We start from the raw sequence: 15,308 nt of genomic DNA, 5'->3' as shown, positions 1-15,308 counted from the left end.
TACAAATACTTTAAAAGATATAACAACCTACTAAATTGGAGGGCAGCAAAGGAGTTGATAGTAAGAATACATTAGTAATCAGCATGATGAAATTGACCTTCAAATGTGCTATTCTACCATTGTATTACTGTGAAGGTATGGCTCGTGTATCTATTCTGTTCTTATGCAGTATCAACTGCGACATAAAATTCAAAAAATGTTTTCAGTAGTTTCTAATCTCATTTCACCCCAAAGTTTGAAGGCTATACTACATGTGAGTTTCACTGGTCAATTAAATTGGGGAAAGAAATTGAAACCAACTCTTCAGGAAGGGCTCACTGAGGAGCATGTGCCAAGCTTTATTGCTAATGCCACGCACACCTTTCATGAGTGGCATCACACCCCTGGCTCCTCTCCCGCCTGCAGGGCTGCTACATCTCCATATGCTCCTCTAGCCACTCAGAAATGTGGAAATCCCCAAGCATGCTCCCAAGTCCCCTTCTTGCTCAGTCTCTGTTCTCTCCCCAGCTCTATTCCCAACTACGTGCTAATATGACTCAAATGGATGTCGCCATTCCAAATTTCCCATCTGAGCTCCAGACCTGTCTGTCCAAATGTCTATTTGCTCTTTCCCCTGGGATGTCTCACAGGCATCTCAAACGTAATGTGTGCAAAACTGAACCCATGAAGCAAACGTATGTAAAGGCTTCCTCATCTATGCAAATGTTACCACAATCCATCCACTTGCTCATGCTAAAATCTTGGTGTGTCCTGAACCACAATTCCCATGTGCTATCAGTTACCAATGTCTGCTGATGCTGCCTTAGAAACCTCTCAACTCTGTCCCTTCTCGCCATCGTCATTGTTGCCACCCAAGCTAAAGCCCTGTTTTCCTTCATGCATTCTTGCCTCCTCCAACCCTTTCACCACCAAACTGCCAGAGTGGTGTGTAAATGTAGATCAGTTCATGTCATTCCTGTTTTTTCAAAGCCTGCTCTTTGGATCGAGTATCGAATCCTTACTATTTCCTTCATGGCACTACATGGTGGGCCCTGCCCAGCTTATAACCTTTCCTTCTACCTTCTCTCCCCTGTTCACTATGATCCAATAACTTTCTTTCTGTTCCTCAAAAAAAACCAAACTCCTTCCTTCTTCAACCTTCCTACATGGATTTTTCTTTCTGGCATGCATTTTCTCCAGACAAGCTCCTCTGGGTTCTAGTCTCATCATATAAGACATTTCCTGGGGAAGCATTCACTAACCCTCTGACTCACAACCCTCTCTCTTAGCAACCTGATGTCTTTATGGCACTAATTACACTTGTTACTTATGGTGTAATTGCTTTTGTCCCCACTAACAGAGTATTAGCTCCCTCTCCACCCCATTCACAGCTTTTCCCTAGCATCACCCACAGTCGGTGCCTACAGCATAGTAGGTGCCCCATGAATATCTGCTGACCAAAAGAATGCTGATACTTAAGGAGGTTTTCTGGAAATGCTCCAAGTCATTGACCCTGGCAGGCCTGGTTCTTATTAGGTGACTAATTTCAGTCCAAATTTCACAGCTTTTCTTTTCCTTAACAGATGTGTGTCACGTCCATTATTCAAGGGCCAAGGTCAGGAGGTGAAAAGTCTGAGTTTAATCCTATAAATGCATCTAGCATTCAGATTTAGAAAAAGTGAAGTGCCTCTCTGGACCTCCTATTTCTCACTGTTGTATGAAAAAGTCTCCTTTTAGCTCTCATACTCTGGATCTGTGAATGCACATGTTTTCAAAATTGCAACAAAATTTTGTTCACATCCAAAGTAAAATGACTCCCATTGGCTTTGGAATTCTCTGGGCTATTCTTGCTTCAAAGCATTTATCAATGTCACCTTTGTTTGATTTCATGGCTTTCGAGAACCTTGAATTAGAGTTCTGACCCATCAGGCAGGACCGACAGGTGATGAATGCAGACATATGGGCCTCTGCTCACTGCATACTTCCTTCTGAGAATCGTAATGACCTTGAGAATGGGGCCCAGTAAAGCTCTCACTGTAGGTTAGGATCCCAGCTGATGCTTCCCACGTTATTCAGAATGAAGTCCAAAGTGCCCTGTGGCCCTAAGGCTCTCTCTGAACCCTGGCTTTGGTTTAATCACACTGGCTTTTTGCTATTCAAGCATTCCAAGCCAACTCCTCCGGCACCTGCTGCCTCCTCCTCCTGCCTCCTCCTCCGGGCCTTTGCACTTCCTGTTCTCACTGCCTGGCACTCTCCTCCCCAGACATTCTAATGCTTCCTTCCTCCCTCCATTCAGGTCTCTGCTCAATGTCAGGCATTACCAGAGGGACTTCTATGACTATGCCCCACTAGCTCCCATCCCAGTTGTTCTCTGTCCCTGAGCCCTGCTTCTTTTTTCTTATTATTTGTCAGAGCAAATTATACATGTACTTTTCTGTCTCCTCCAACTGGGATGTAGAGATAAGGAGAGGAACTTGGTTTTGTTTACTGTTATATAGCTAATACCTAAAAGAGTACACAGTAGGTACTCAAAAAATATTTATTGAATAAATGAATGAAGGACTGAATGAGTGATGTTCTACAAGAAATAAAAAAGGAAGCAGGATTGAGAATCTTCCAATCTAAAGCTGCAGGAGTACATGGAGGCTGGGGAGAAATGGTGCTGATGAAGGCTGGGAGAAGGAGCTTAGGTCCTGGGACCACACAAGGCAGGGGACTCAAGAGGCAGCCCCCAGATCTCCCACCACTTCCAGGAGCCTGAAGACGGGAGGGTTGGGTTTATGGCGTGGCAGGTGGGGTTGGGTCCCCCAGAGCCTGCCAGTCAGCTTGTCTCCTGTTTCATAAATGAGCAATGAGCCTTTAGCAGCTGGACCAGGAGAACAGGAACTCTCCAGGTAAAATCTGTAGAAATGAGGAATTGAGACACAGGTGGCCTTGTTACCTGGAGATGGATGCCATGTGCTGCCTTTTTCATCTTTGTCTTCCTTAAAAATCACTTAACCAAATTCCGAATGTAAGGCTCCTGTGAATTTACTCACGATTTCACTCACTACCATTCCCCAAAACTCTCAGCCTCGATAACCATGCAGGTGTTAGCAGAAAAGTTCTGCACAGAGGTTAGTTCAAGGATTAGGAGACTCACAAAATAAGTAAGGAATTTCTACATGTGTCAAGTAAGGCATGCTAAGACTAACTGATGGTAATGAAACATTTATCTAAATTGTGGATTTTCCAGAGGGTTCTACCTATACTGAGGGGGTAGGGGCTGGGGGAATATGTAAAGGTAATTATAGCTGAATTTTATATTTTAATTTTCAATGTTTCCATTTTAACACTGAATATAATTTAAATATATAACATTTTATCTAAATTTTTTCAAAGAAATTATTTGGTCTTTTCATTAAAATACTATGTCTTAAATGTGATTTTGTGTGCTAGAGTGATTTTTTTTCCTGACATTATAGAAGAGTCGATATGATTAATTCAGCAACCATTTACTGAATGCATACAATATACAAGTTAAAAAATATAAGCTTCACACAACAAAAACTCTGCAGTGGAATGATTTAGCGGTTTACATTCTACTGAGAGGACAATATTTATATTAATATTTATATTTGTATTAAAAAAACCTTTGGAGGTGGGTATGCTGTATATGGAATGTCTTCACCACATAATGATGTATGACACAGTGTGAGCATAAATACACAGGGAGTTTCTAATGTGAGCACTGAGTTACTTCCAAATCCAATACCAGCATCACAGTGAAAAATGCACTACTTTGCATTATTATTCTATCTATAATAATAAAAGCATAATATGCTAATTAGACCAGACGTCTTTCTGGACGAAGCCGGGGCTGTGAGGGAAGCCCAGGTCCCGGGTGCCAGAGGGAAGCTGGTGAAGGCAGTGGGGGGTGTGGGGGGGGGGGGGGAGGAAGGCCTACTCCTGCACAAATTTCATGCATTGGGCCTCTAGTTTTTAATAAAAACCTTCTAATGGCTTCCCACTATACTGAGAGTAAAGCCTACCTGGCTCTCCCACCCCAAATAGGCAAGGCTGGCTCCTCATTATTTTAAAGGTCTCAGCTCAAACCCCTCAAACACACAGAGGCCTTCCCCAACCTTCTGACTACAGACGCCCAGGCACTGGTCTATTCCATCAGACTCCCTTGTTCAGCGCAGCCCTTGCCGCCATCTGAAACTGACGCGCTCATCTACTCTTTGTCCTCCCCAGCGAGAATGTACGCTCCACCAAAACCTTTGTCTGGTTCCCTACCCTATTTCCAGGTGCCAGCACATATTATTTATTAAGTCGATTATTAATAAGTGAACTTCCTACAGAGCTTGAGTTTTCATTTTATGCATGTTATGGGAACTTTTACATGTCTCATCAGAAAGCAAATAATAGATGTACAGGTCATGCTTCCCTACTTGTTTTTCTACATTATCATTATGTAAGATGTGCCTCACATTTGACAAAACAGATAACGAGGGCAATTTAATAGCAACTACTGAAGGACTCTCACTAAATACTGATTTAGTGAACAAATGAATGAAAACAACTTTGTTCAAAATTACTGACTGAGATCCATAAAAGAAAATGGAATTATAATGCTACAAATACTCTCCTTCAACTTTTAAAAGGAAACCAAAATTACTTTAGTTGTGAATTATTTTTGTAGAAAATAGAAATTGTGGAGAAATTAAAATTGGCACTCCAAATCCACCTCAAATTGACTATACAGTAAGTTTAATAGTTCCCCTGTAGTCTCAAGCAATGTTTTTAGACAACAAAAAAACTCTTTCAAGTTTAAATGCGATCCAAGTTCCTGCTTCTTACGGAGTGAGTCTAAGTTCACCACTACAGAAACTAGATACTGCAATGAGGCAGCTTTTCTTTGGGAAATGGAGTATAATCAGAATGTTCAAAGTTGCAGATCCCCCGTGTGTTTTGAGGGAATCGGTGACTAACAGAAATGAGAGGTCCTTGGATGGGCAATCTCAAGGGTTTTTAGATCCTACATTAGAGCACATCTTACCTCACATTCTACCCACCAGCACAACCCAGTCCTGGGTGACGTGCTGGGAATACAACTGGGAATAAAACAGACAGGTCTCAGCCTGTCCGAGAGGGTAGGACCATGACACAACAGTTACAATGTGCCATGACCGCAAGGACCTGACCGCCGAGCTACAAAGGCGAGGCTGGCAGAGGGTTCACTCCACAAAGTGGGGCTCTTGTCTTGTATCACCTTTTCCTTTTTAACAATATTTAGTTCAAATCCGGAAGTTCCATACAAGCCTCCCGCAGGCTCTCTGCACTGCGGCCTGCAGGGTGCCCTCACAGGTTACACATACTATTGGCTCTAAAACACATTCTCATCTTCTCTCTGTCACAGGCCCCCATCTGCATACTCAGAAACATCTGTGAATACATTTTTAAAATTGAGTGGTTCACCACAGTATTTAACCAGCCCACATTCTAAAAGAGAGTTTTTGGTAACAAAAAGACAAAATCAGCAGTGAGCATAAACTGTTACTTGTTTTGAAATGGTAGCATTTTTATTTAAAAAATAACCCCCTAGTGCAGGCACAGTGAGGGGGTATTTCTGTGTACTGTCAATCACAAGTTCATTTAAAACCAGTTTTGCGTTAAGCATCAATTATCTTAAGACATGCATTACCTTGGACCCAGGAATTACCCCTTCCGTGGAACTTGCTTAAAGAAGTAATTTGAAATTTGTACAAAGATTTCATCAAAGTGCCATTTATAATACCAGATATTTGTTAACAGCCTAAAGGTCTAATTTTAAAGGAATGGCTAATAAATTATGGTGTGTCCATACAATCAGTTATTATACAGACATTAGTAAATCTTGCCGGGAAGTTGGAAATATTTAGGACACAAGGTTAAGCAAACAAAGCAGGTTGTACTATGTTATTAACTATGGAAAATTCGTTAAAAATAAGGAGGAAGAAAATGTCAAAATGTTATAGTGCCTTTGGGTCATGGGATTATAGGCAAATATTCTTCCTGATTTTTTTATACTTAATATATTTTCCAAAGTTTTTATTGGGAGCACGTATTGCTGTCATGATAAGAAATAATAGTGTCTCTTCAGAAACACTAACTCTACTGTATTACAAATACTTGCACTGTACGTTCACTAAGCTGATCTGATACGTGGTTCACCAAGTGAGTGAAAATTTGTGCCTCTCTTTATGCTAAAATCGGTACTGAGATTCCTTGAATTCACCCTGCATTCCAGCCGAAAGATGCTGATTCTCAAAAAGGAGAATATTCCTTAGCAGCTGCCAACCTATCAGCACCTCTGTGATGAACTCACTCTTTGCAAAAAAGCCTGCCCCTTCTCAGCATGACTTACCCCAAGAGACTCTAACCTCCTTTCCCTATTCTAATAGCTCTGCCAGCTTTGTTTCAGTGTGTTGTGGTCATGGGTTTATATCTGGCTCTTCCATTAGATTGAGATTCTTGAGATTCTTGTCATCCTAACATCCTCAGAATCTAACACAGCACCTGGTAAACAGTGGCCATTTAATGAAGGTTGTTAAATAACTTACTAGAGCAGAGAAAAAAAATCATCTCACTAACCCACAAGAGAAACATTCACAGAATCCTATGGTACTGGGAATCTTGCTTGGCGCATGGAGTAAGATATACTCCGGAGTATCACTTGCAGTTTACGGAAGAGCAGGGCAGCCCCTAATACCCAGGAGCTGGCCTGCCCAATAGAGCTATGCCTTGGTGTTCTCCTGTTAGATGGAGACGATGTCACAGAATATCAACACTGGACAAGGACACCTTGTGACCATGAGGAATCAGGACAGAAACAAGACCACTATGTACTCATATCTGAACACAAACAAAACCACGAACACCGTCCAACCCCGTAATGACCAACACCCTCTAACCTAGCTAATGGGAGCTTGCAGCTTCTTTGCCAATTATAGTGTTAGCTTCTCTAGTCTTGCCTCCTTCTAAATAAGATTTAAGATACAAACTCATAGGATTATCCCTGCTCCAACCTGGAACGAAGCCCTGCTTCATTAAACTCTCTCCCAAAGCATTTAACACAAGCCCAAATCCCACAATAACTAACTCCTAACACGCTCTTACTGAGACACCCGTCTTTTCCCTATGATGTACATTCTCACTCACCTCAATGAGTAGTAAACCCTGTTTGACTACATGGAATTTCCTGGTGGTTTCTGGCTGGCGGGCATTGATAATTTCCTAGCCCTACCTGGAATACCTTCCCTGTCTCTCTTTCCATTTTATTCAACAAACCTCACCTCCTCTGGAAGCCCCACTGCCGGCTTCCAGGTTTCAGACAGCTCTGTTTCTTTTAGTCTCCATAGCACTTATATTCAGCTGCTACTATTAAGTTTAGATTTCATAACACTAGGGAGAGCAGTAATCTTTACTCTCTAAAAGATCCATCCAACTCTAAAGATCGTATTATTCCACTGCATTGTTTTAAAAGTTTTATGGATGGTTGTTTACCTCCCCAAATGGGCTATGAGTTCTCACAAATATGTCTCAACTATGTTTTCTCCCATATCTTCACATTCCCCTTCCTCTTGGACAGAAACGCAGTCCACTGCGCATAATGAAGACCTACATCTGGTCATACATCTAAGCAGACACAAATTTGACCTTGCATTTGTTGGGGAAGCTGTGATGTTCCAGTAGTAAATAGTTTGATTTAGAGCAGCTTCAAGTACATGTTTTCACAGCTGGAGTGTGTTCCGCATACCTACTGCATTCGGTATGTGTTAGTGCTTTTGCTTACTCTCTCAATATGTATCTGTTTCTTATTTATCATATTTAGGGCAAAGTACCTGTATGTATAAAGGTAAATCCAGGCCATGGTAGCTGGCAGAGGTCCCTGCTCTTCAACTGAAATCAGTGACTAAAATTAAGCCTTCCAAACATCTGACTTGCTGACGTTCGTATCCTGCATAATGACAGAGATCCTGTACTGAGGGGGAAAACCTACTAGATTACTAGGTTTTGTGCCAAAGCCGGATATAATCCCGCCAGACAACTGTCTTCAGATGACCTGGTATCAGCTCATAATCACATGTCCAGAAGTTAACTCACCGTCCCCCTTCACAAAACATATGCCCCTGCTGACTTCCCCATTTCTATGGCCCAGATTTGAAACTGACCTTGCCCTGCCAGGACCAGGATGACTCCCTGAAGACCCAGGATAAGGTCCAGACTTAGATGGATCTGGGTTTCTATGACCTATCCTTCATCTTCCGGTCAAGTTCCAGAAGCTCAGGCAAGTAACTTGACCTATCTAAGCCTCCATTTTCTGGCTTTAAAAAAACCCTAATATTTACCCTCCCAGGCCTCTACTGAAGATTTGGTGAGATTATGTATGTAAGACGCATGGCAAACATTCTACAAATATCATCTATTTTTTCCTTAATAGTACCTGACAACTAATAGAACCCAGTCTTCCACTCGGGAGTCAGTCGCCCATTCCATATTTTCAGTGACTTATACCAGGAAGAATATTTGAAGCTAGCGTAGATGGTAGAGTTCCTGTTCTCAGATCAGCAATCAAGCCCTAGTTGTTCTACTGACTGCCCACCTGTTCCTGATACCACTTCCATCCACTTTCTTTGCTACATCCCAAACCCCAAACCAAGAATCTATTCTCCCCTGGCATTGCTGTCCCGTTTGCCTCTCAGCATGGATGCTCTGCACCCTCACCCTGCCAACCTCTATTTCATCCTCTCTGTCTGACCTGAACTTCTGGCACTCTGCTTGCCTATTAGAAGGCACAACACTGCACCTGTCCCTCCATGTGGCCTGCTATCCTGGATTCTCACCTTGGGCTTGAGATGTCGTGTGGCATAGTGTCTTAAAGCAGAGGCTTTTGTTTCGGACTGCAGGGGTTTGAATCCCAGCTCTACAACGTAAGGACCACATAACCTTGAGCAAATTATTTACCTCCTTAACTTTCAGTTTTCTTCCCTCAGAGGACTATTATGAGATTTAATATAATGAACTTAAAACAATAAGGACCTGGCATATTAGGTAGGTGTTCAACCAGTGTCAATGCTATACATATAAAGGCTTTGTCCCTAGGACTCCTGGTGGCCACAGGTTTCCTTTCTATACAATCCAGTTGCCATTTCACCTACTGGCCCAGCCTGTTTACTTGGTCTCGTCTCTCCTGATCTGTTTCATCACACAAATGCTTGGTCAACAAAGATGCTCCCTCATCCTGACATGCAACCTCACCAGACTTTCCTTATCTTGTCCACATATGCCAGTATTCTCATTTGGGACCTATCACCTTATACCTCCTAAGTGATAACACTAACCTGAGCCCGCTGCCTCCCCTTTGCCCAGCCATCTCCCACAAACCCAATGAATTTGTATAAACAATAGTTCTGTGTTTATCACTTCACTTCCCTGTTCAAACTTTCACTGAAAATGCCCAAAGCAGGGGTCTCCAATCCCATGATCCCTAGATGACAGGGGCTTCTGTAAATAAAATCCTTAGGCTGGAAATAAGGCACAGGGGTATTTGATAAAAGTACACAGATATAGGTAGGTGGTCGGCTCCGTGTACAATAATATTCTGTGAACCACAGTCCTGGTAGCAAAGTCCACTTCTGGAATTTGCATGACATCTGAGATGTCTCCTTGTGCAAACTTGACATCATGGTGCAGGGGACTGTCCCCCAAAGAGAGGGGACAATTCTCCTTAACAGCAGAGAGCATCGTTAGCTTGGGAGAACCACACCTGTCCATGATGGTGCCCCTCCAGCTTCCTCCACTCCACCCCACCACTGGCACCTCACACACACAGTGTTGGGCACGTGATCCAGTCTAAGACTATCATGGTACTCCTCTCTGCTGTACACAGAGACTGATTCAATGACCACCAAAGCAGGGCCAATCCAAGCCCTTCCAGATTCCTAGAAATGAGACCCAGAAGAGACGAGACCTCTATTTCTTATGGATCAAAGGCCTAGAGATGCACGTGTGTTACTATGGACTGTCATCTTTCTCAGCACATGGAAGAGGGCCTCAGAATGAAGTTCACTGAGAGAGAAGAGGAGCTGAGAAGCAGGGGGAGAAAGAAAGAACCCTGACAAAGATGTAGTGTCTCTGGCATACAATTATGACTGAAGCTAAGTCCACCTTTGGACTTTCCAGTCACATGAGCCAATAAATCTTCCTCTTTGCATAACCTGGGTAAAGATAAGTTCCTCTTGTGTATAACCAGATGAATTCTGACCAACTCCCTTCCACAGGAACATGGGGGGAGGGGGAGAGACTTGTCCCCCTTGGTACACTTAATGCTTTGAGCCGATGACAAGGACACTACAGGAAGGAATGCAGAGATCCACACCTTCTCACCTTGCTCACATCCCTGTGTAATTCCTGTGATTTCTGTGTAATTTCACCTTTGGGGACAGTTTCAAAAGCACAACCTGCTGCTGGAACATATCCCATGAGTTCCCAGCACAATGGTCCCAGAATCCACACCTTCACGAGAGAATTCACTTTCTCCAGCTGCACTGAAAGCTCTCAGAAGAGTCTTATCAATGACTGTAATAATCAAATCCCCAGGATTACTGCTGGAGAATGAGAGGGAGGCGAGGTGAGAGGAAGCACAGACAGGAGTCATCAGACTAAACGTCAACAATCAGAACTCAAGACTTTTCAGGAAGTCTTTATCTCATGATTGGAGAGACTCTTCTCTTCCAGAATGTAAACTAAATTTTTACTCAGAAATTTGAACACCCACAAAAATCTGACACCAACTTTATCTCTCTTCCCCATTTCCACAGGGTTTCCAAAGCGTGTCCCATCTAGCTTCTCTTATCGCTACAAATCCCGCAGAAAGCCAGTGGAGCTTACCGGTGCAAGGGCACTTTGCAGTGTTAGTCCTGGTTACCTCACCTTTCCGCTCTAATTACTTCTTGGGTTGTGAAAACCAATGGCCATTATTTCTGAAAATTCACTGAAAACCATCAAGTCCTAAGTGAGCATCGGTACTTATTTTATTATGTATTGTGAACACAGACCATCCATGATGGGCCAGATGCCCCAGGTCAGATCTCCTTACCTCCTATTATCATCGTATTACCCTTTCCCTGTCGCCCTCCAACCCAAACTCCACTGACGGCACCAACACCTCCCCACCATATTCTGATTTCTTCCTCTCCTTAATTCCTCTAGGACTCATCCTGCAGTTTTTTAAAAAGGACAGAAAGATCACAATCCAAAGGCTTTGCTCTGTTGATATCGGCAGAGAGACCTGAGAAGGCCAAGAAATGTATTCAGGGCCACATAACCAGTTTCTTGGTCAGGATGACTTGGTCTTTCCAATTCCCCTTATGGTGCCTTTGGCAACCCCTGAATCTCAAGGACCACCCCAGGCCCAGGTCCTCAGTGGTCCATAGCACATTTTCCAGTCCCTTCTCCATCGGCCTCTAAGCTCCCATAGCAGGAGCTCCCTTACCGTCCAGCAGCTAGCATGACACAGCAAGTGTTCATCTGTGCTCTCTGGGGGCTTGGGCACATATCACACCTCAGCAGACAAAACAGGTCTTAAGTCCTGAAGTGGGTACACTTGGTAAAACTGCAGTTCATATATTCCTTAATAAAATACAGGGTCCATCTCACTGTGGACTCGTTTGTTCCATCTCTACACAAGTTCTTATTCCAAATGCGTTTTGCTTGATGCAGACTCCCCGTGCGCTCTCCTATTTAAGGACAGTAACATGAAATGAAATTTATATTTAAACTGCTTTTAAACTCTACATTCTATTTGGTAAGTAATGTGCATTGCCATGAGGGCTTATTATTTTATCTTCTACTCATTTTTCTTGAGAACTATAAAAAGTGACATCTGCTTTTATCTTTGTTCTTCTCTATTTTCCTAAGCTAAACATGAATGTATTTCCCTTTAAGCTGAGAGTCAACGTGAGAATGAGAGAATATAAACAAACAATTCAGATCCACTTCCCCTTCAGGAAGGTAACTGTAAATCACTAGTTACCTTCCTCTGCCCAATGAGCTGTTGTCAAAATTCTGAAACTACGCAAGTCCAACTACCACAAGCTAACTCTTGGAGCATATAAAAGCTTCACTAAAAATTTCTCCGAGTTACAATAACAAGCACAGCAGCCTTCTTTACAACGATTTTGCCTGCAGAACCCTTCCGATTACAGATGTCTTTGGGATACTACATGGATTTACCTGGACCTGACACAGAAGCAACAGGTAAAACCTTCCTGTGCCAGCTGCTTGGAAATTGCATGCAGACTTCCCACGAAACAACTCTCGTTCACTGAAGACTTCCCCAGCCTAGCATACAAAGCTATACAAAACTAGGTTACAAATTAGAGCCCAAATCATCTCACAGTTATGGGCAATCTAATAGGACTTCCTTCGAGAAAATCATTCCTAACACCTCAGAATATATTTTAAAGAGTAAAAAAAAATAAAAAAAAATTCCCATAACATTAAATTGCTAAAGCATTTAACCATAGTTTCCACTTCATGGAAATAATTTCTGTTCAGAAGGACGCTTACTCTTAAGCTGTTTGAAAAGCATGAAACTACGAGCAGATGCTTTTGTATGGGTAGACAGTAGCAGAAAACTAAGGTTTACGAAGTTTCAAAATTTAGCCTACTTTTCACAAAATGGTAATATAGTCTAGTATGAGTAGCCAAATAACAACCTGAATGTCATTTTATATAGTAAGTGTTACCATAATACAAGACATGACAAACCACCAAAGCAAATGAAATGTTTTCAATGCATTCAGTTGTCCACAACGACTTCAGAAAAACACAACCACCCCAAGGAAAGAGGTCAACATACTTTACTTAGTTCTTAAGGCGCACCTGGGTTGACTACAATTAGTAAATTACACTGATGTGAAGCATGTGACTTTCTGGCATTACCAATGCCTGGTACTGAACAATGAATTGTTTTTATTACACATATCACACACACACACACACCTCAATCTAAATCTAAGGGCAGAAAATACACAGAGAGAGCTTACAACCGCACAGTATGAAATACTGGCCTGGACAATTAATTATAGTTAAAAAAAGATTAATGAAGCAAATCTTGCAAACCCTCAGCCCTTTCTCTTAAGGACAGACTCTGTAGGAAGAAGAGTAGTGCTGAATTTGGCAATAATTGCTTCGCCTCTCCATTTTGCCTGTAGATACTACCACATACAGATACTGCTTTAGGAACCCCTGAACACACTTTGCTCCTGCCAAGGACTGCTATCAATTAACGCTGAGAACACCTTTACGGAGAATGCTGACTCTGGAACGGAAACAAAGGAGGGTGTAGCTTGCAGAAACCCAGCCGGGCGCGCCGAGGCTCCGCGCCCTCAGAGGCAGCTCCGCACGGCTTGTCTTGCGCTCCAGGGACTGGGGAGTCCCGAACTGATGGCGGACTTGGTTTATTTCCCAAACTTCAGAAGACAGTGTTTAACCTAACTCTGGAGGCTGAAGCAGGAGAAGGGGGGAGCGATGAAGAAGCTCCCTGTTTTGGCTGCAGCGATTGCCCACCCACCTCCCCACGCTGATAGCACCCTTCCTTCCCCCTCACCTGTCCTGAGCGCGGGGACTCAAAGGTCCAGCCGCCTCTCCGGGCTCTCCCTTCGGGAGCTGTTGGGACGTCTGGCGCCTCCCGAGACCAGCGAAGGAGGCGGCGGCAGGGTCGGGGTCATCAGCAGGAAGCTCCGCAGCCGCCGGCAGCCTCGGTCTCCTTCTCCATCCCGGCGGGGGCTCGGGGCTCCGGGCTCGGGCAGCGGGCGCGCGCGGCTACCGCGGGCGGATGAGTCAGGCGAGGGGGCGGGCGGCGAGGGGTGCGGGACCGTGGAGAGGGGCGGGGACGGCTTTACTCCCGCACCAGCGCGGCGGCGGCGGCCTCGGGAGGGAGGGCACGCTCCTGCCAGTGCCCCCCAAGAGTCGCAGCCGCCGCCATAGGGCACATGGAATCCGAGCGTTCCTGCCCTCGGTGGTCACCAGGCGCGGCGCGCTGGGCCGGGGACCGGGGCTCCCAGCTCAGGCGTCGCCGCCGCCAAGAAAGACAAAAGGGACCCGGGGGTTGGGAAGGGAAAAGTTTTCTGCTTGGTTCCTGATGGATCCAGCGAAACCTTAAGCCCGAAGCGCCTAAAGGGCGGGTGGGGGGCAGGGCGCCGGGCGGGCTTCCAGGAGCGTGGCCACAGGACCGCCGCCCGGGTGGGAGCCAATCTCGCCGCCACCCGCGACCCTTGGGAACTCCCCAGCCCTGCCTCCTCCACTCTCGCGGCCCGCCTCCTCCTGGCGGATGCAGACAAGGTCTGCTCCTCTTGTTCCAGGACCCCCAACCCCCAGCCGCAAAGTTGCACTTCTAGAGCCGGATCACCGCAGACAAAAACCTATCTTTGGGAACAAAATACCCGCTTACGGGAGCTCTTCTCCGGGCTGGAAGGCCAGAGGGTGGAAACGGACACACCCACCGCGGGGCGCGCCCTTTCTGCCGTGGAACCCCGGGTCCCAGAGAGCCTTGGACCCGGCCCCGCGGGTCTCCCGGAGCAGTAGCGGAGCCCCGGCTGACTCGGTTTTCCCGGAGCAGGCGCCTCCGCTCCACGCCCCTCAGTCTTTCTTATCAGACGCCGCCTGGGCGGGGCGGGGTCCCCCTGGCGGGCTGAGCGGGCGCTGCGCGAGCGGAGCCAAACGGGCCCCTAGCGACACTGTGGACCTCCCTCCCGCCTTGAAGCGCGCAAAGATAAATCGCGGTCTGGCCCGGAAAGGGACTCCGAACAGGCGGCTGGGACCAAGAGGATGAACGGGATCGCTGAGGGCTTCGATGGACAGTGGTGAGGTTCAATTCCAAACATTAAAGCCAGTGAGGGATACAAGTTACTCCTCCTTACCCCCAAACATCCACTGAGTGGAGACTGTGCCCTATTCACAGAGTAAACCATTATGATGGTTACCTTCGATTAGACAGAGACAGAAATGATGATTGTATATATGCAGGTCAATTCAGCAAATAAAGTTTCATGTAAAACTGGAATAAGGGCTCTTCCAACCCCGCCACAGAGCATGTCAGAGCACACCAGCTCCCAGCTCCCAGCGCTTGCGGGTAGGGCGAGCCCTTCCTTGTGTGTCTCCTCAATGTATTTTAGGTGATGGGTCAGAAGGCAAGTCTAACATTCTGGTGCAGTGTGTTTGTGTATTTCAGTGTATGATCTGTTAAGCTCTTTTTTTCTATATAGTTATTTTATTATTAGAAATTAAAATTTAAACAATAG

The 15,308-nt window shown here is 44.9% G+C and overlaps 1 protein-coding gene across 1 annotated transcript in view; it reads right to left on the bottom strand.

Moving 5' to 3' along the window:
• Positions 1–14,652, bottom strand: part of TMEM200A (transmembrane protein 200A) — a 64,511-nt gene extending 49,859 nt beyond the window's left edge. Inside the window, exon 1 of the mRNA XM_080665008.1 lies at positions 13,616–14,652. The gene's annotated coding sequence lies outside the window, so the exon portion shown is untranslated. The remainder of the gene's footprint in view (positions 1–13,615) is intronic.
• Between the last annotated feature and the right edge of the window lie 656 nt (positions 14,653–15,308).

This window comes from Plecotus auritus (assembly GCF_963455305.1).
Source record: "Plecotus auritus genome assembly, chromosome: 4".
NCBI lineage: Eukaryota > Metazoa > Chordata > Mammalia > Chiroptera > Vespertilionidae > Plecotus > Plecotus auritus.
The sequence above is the reverse complement of the archived record's forward strand: the minus strand, read 5'-3'. Positions and strand labels throughout refer to the sequence as shown.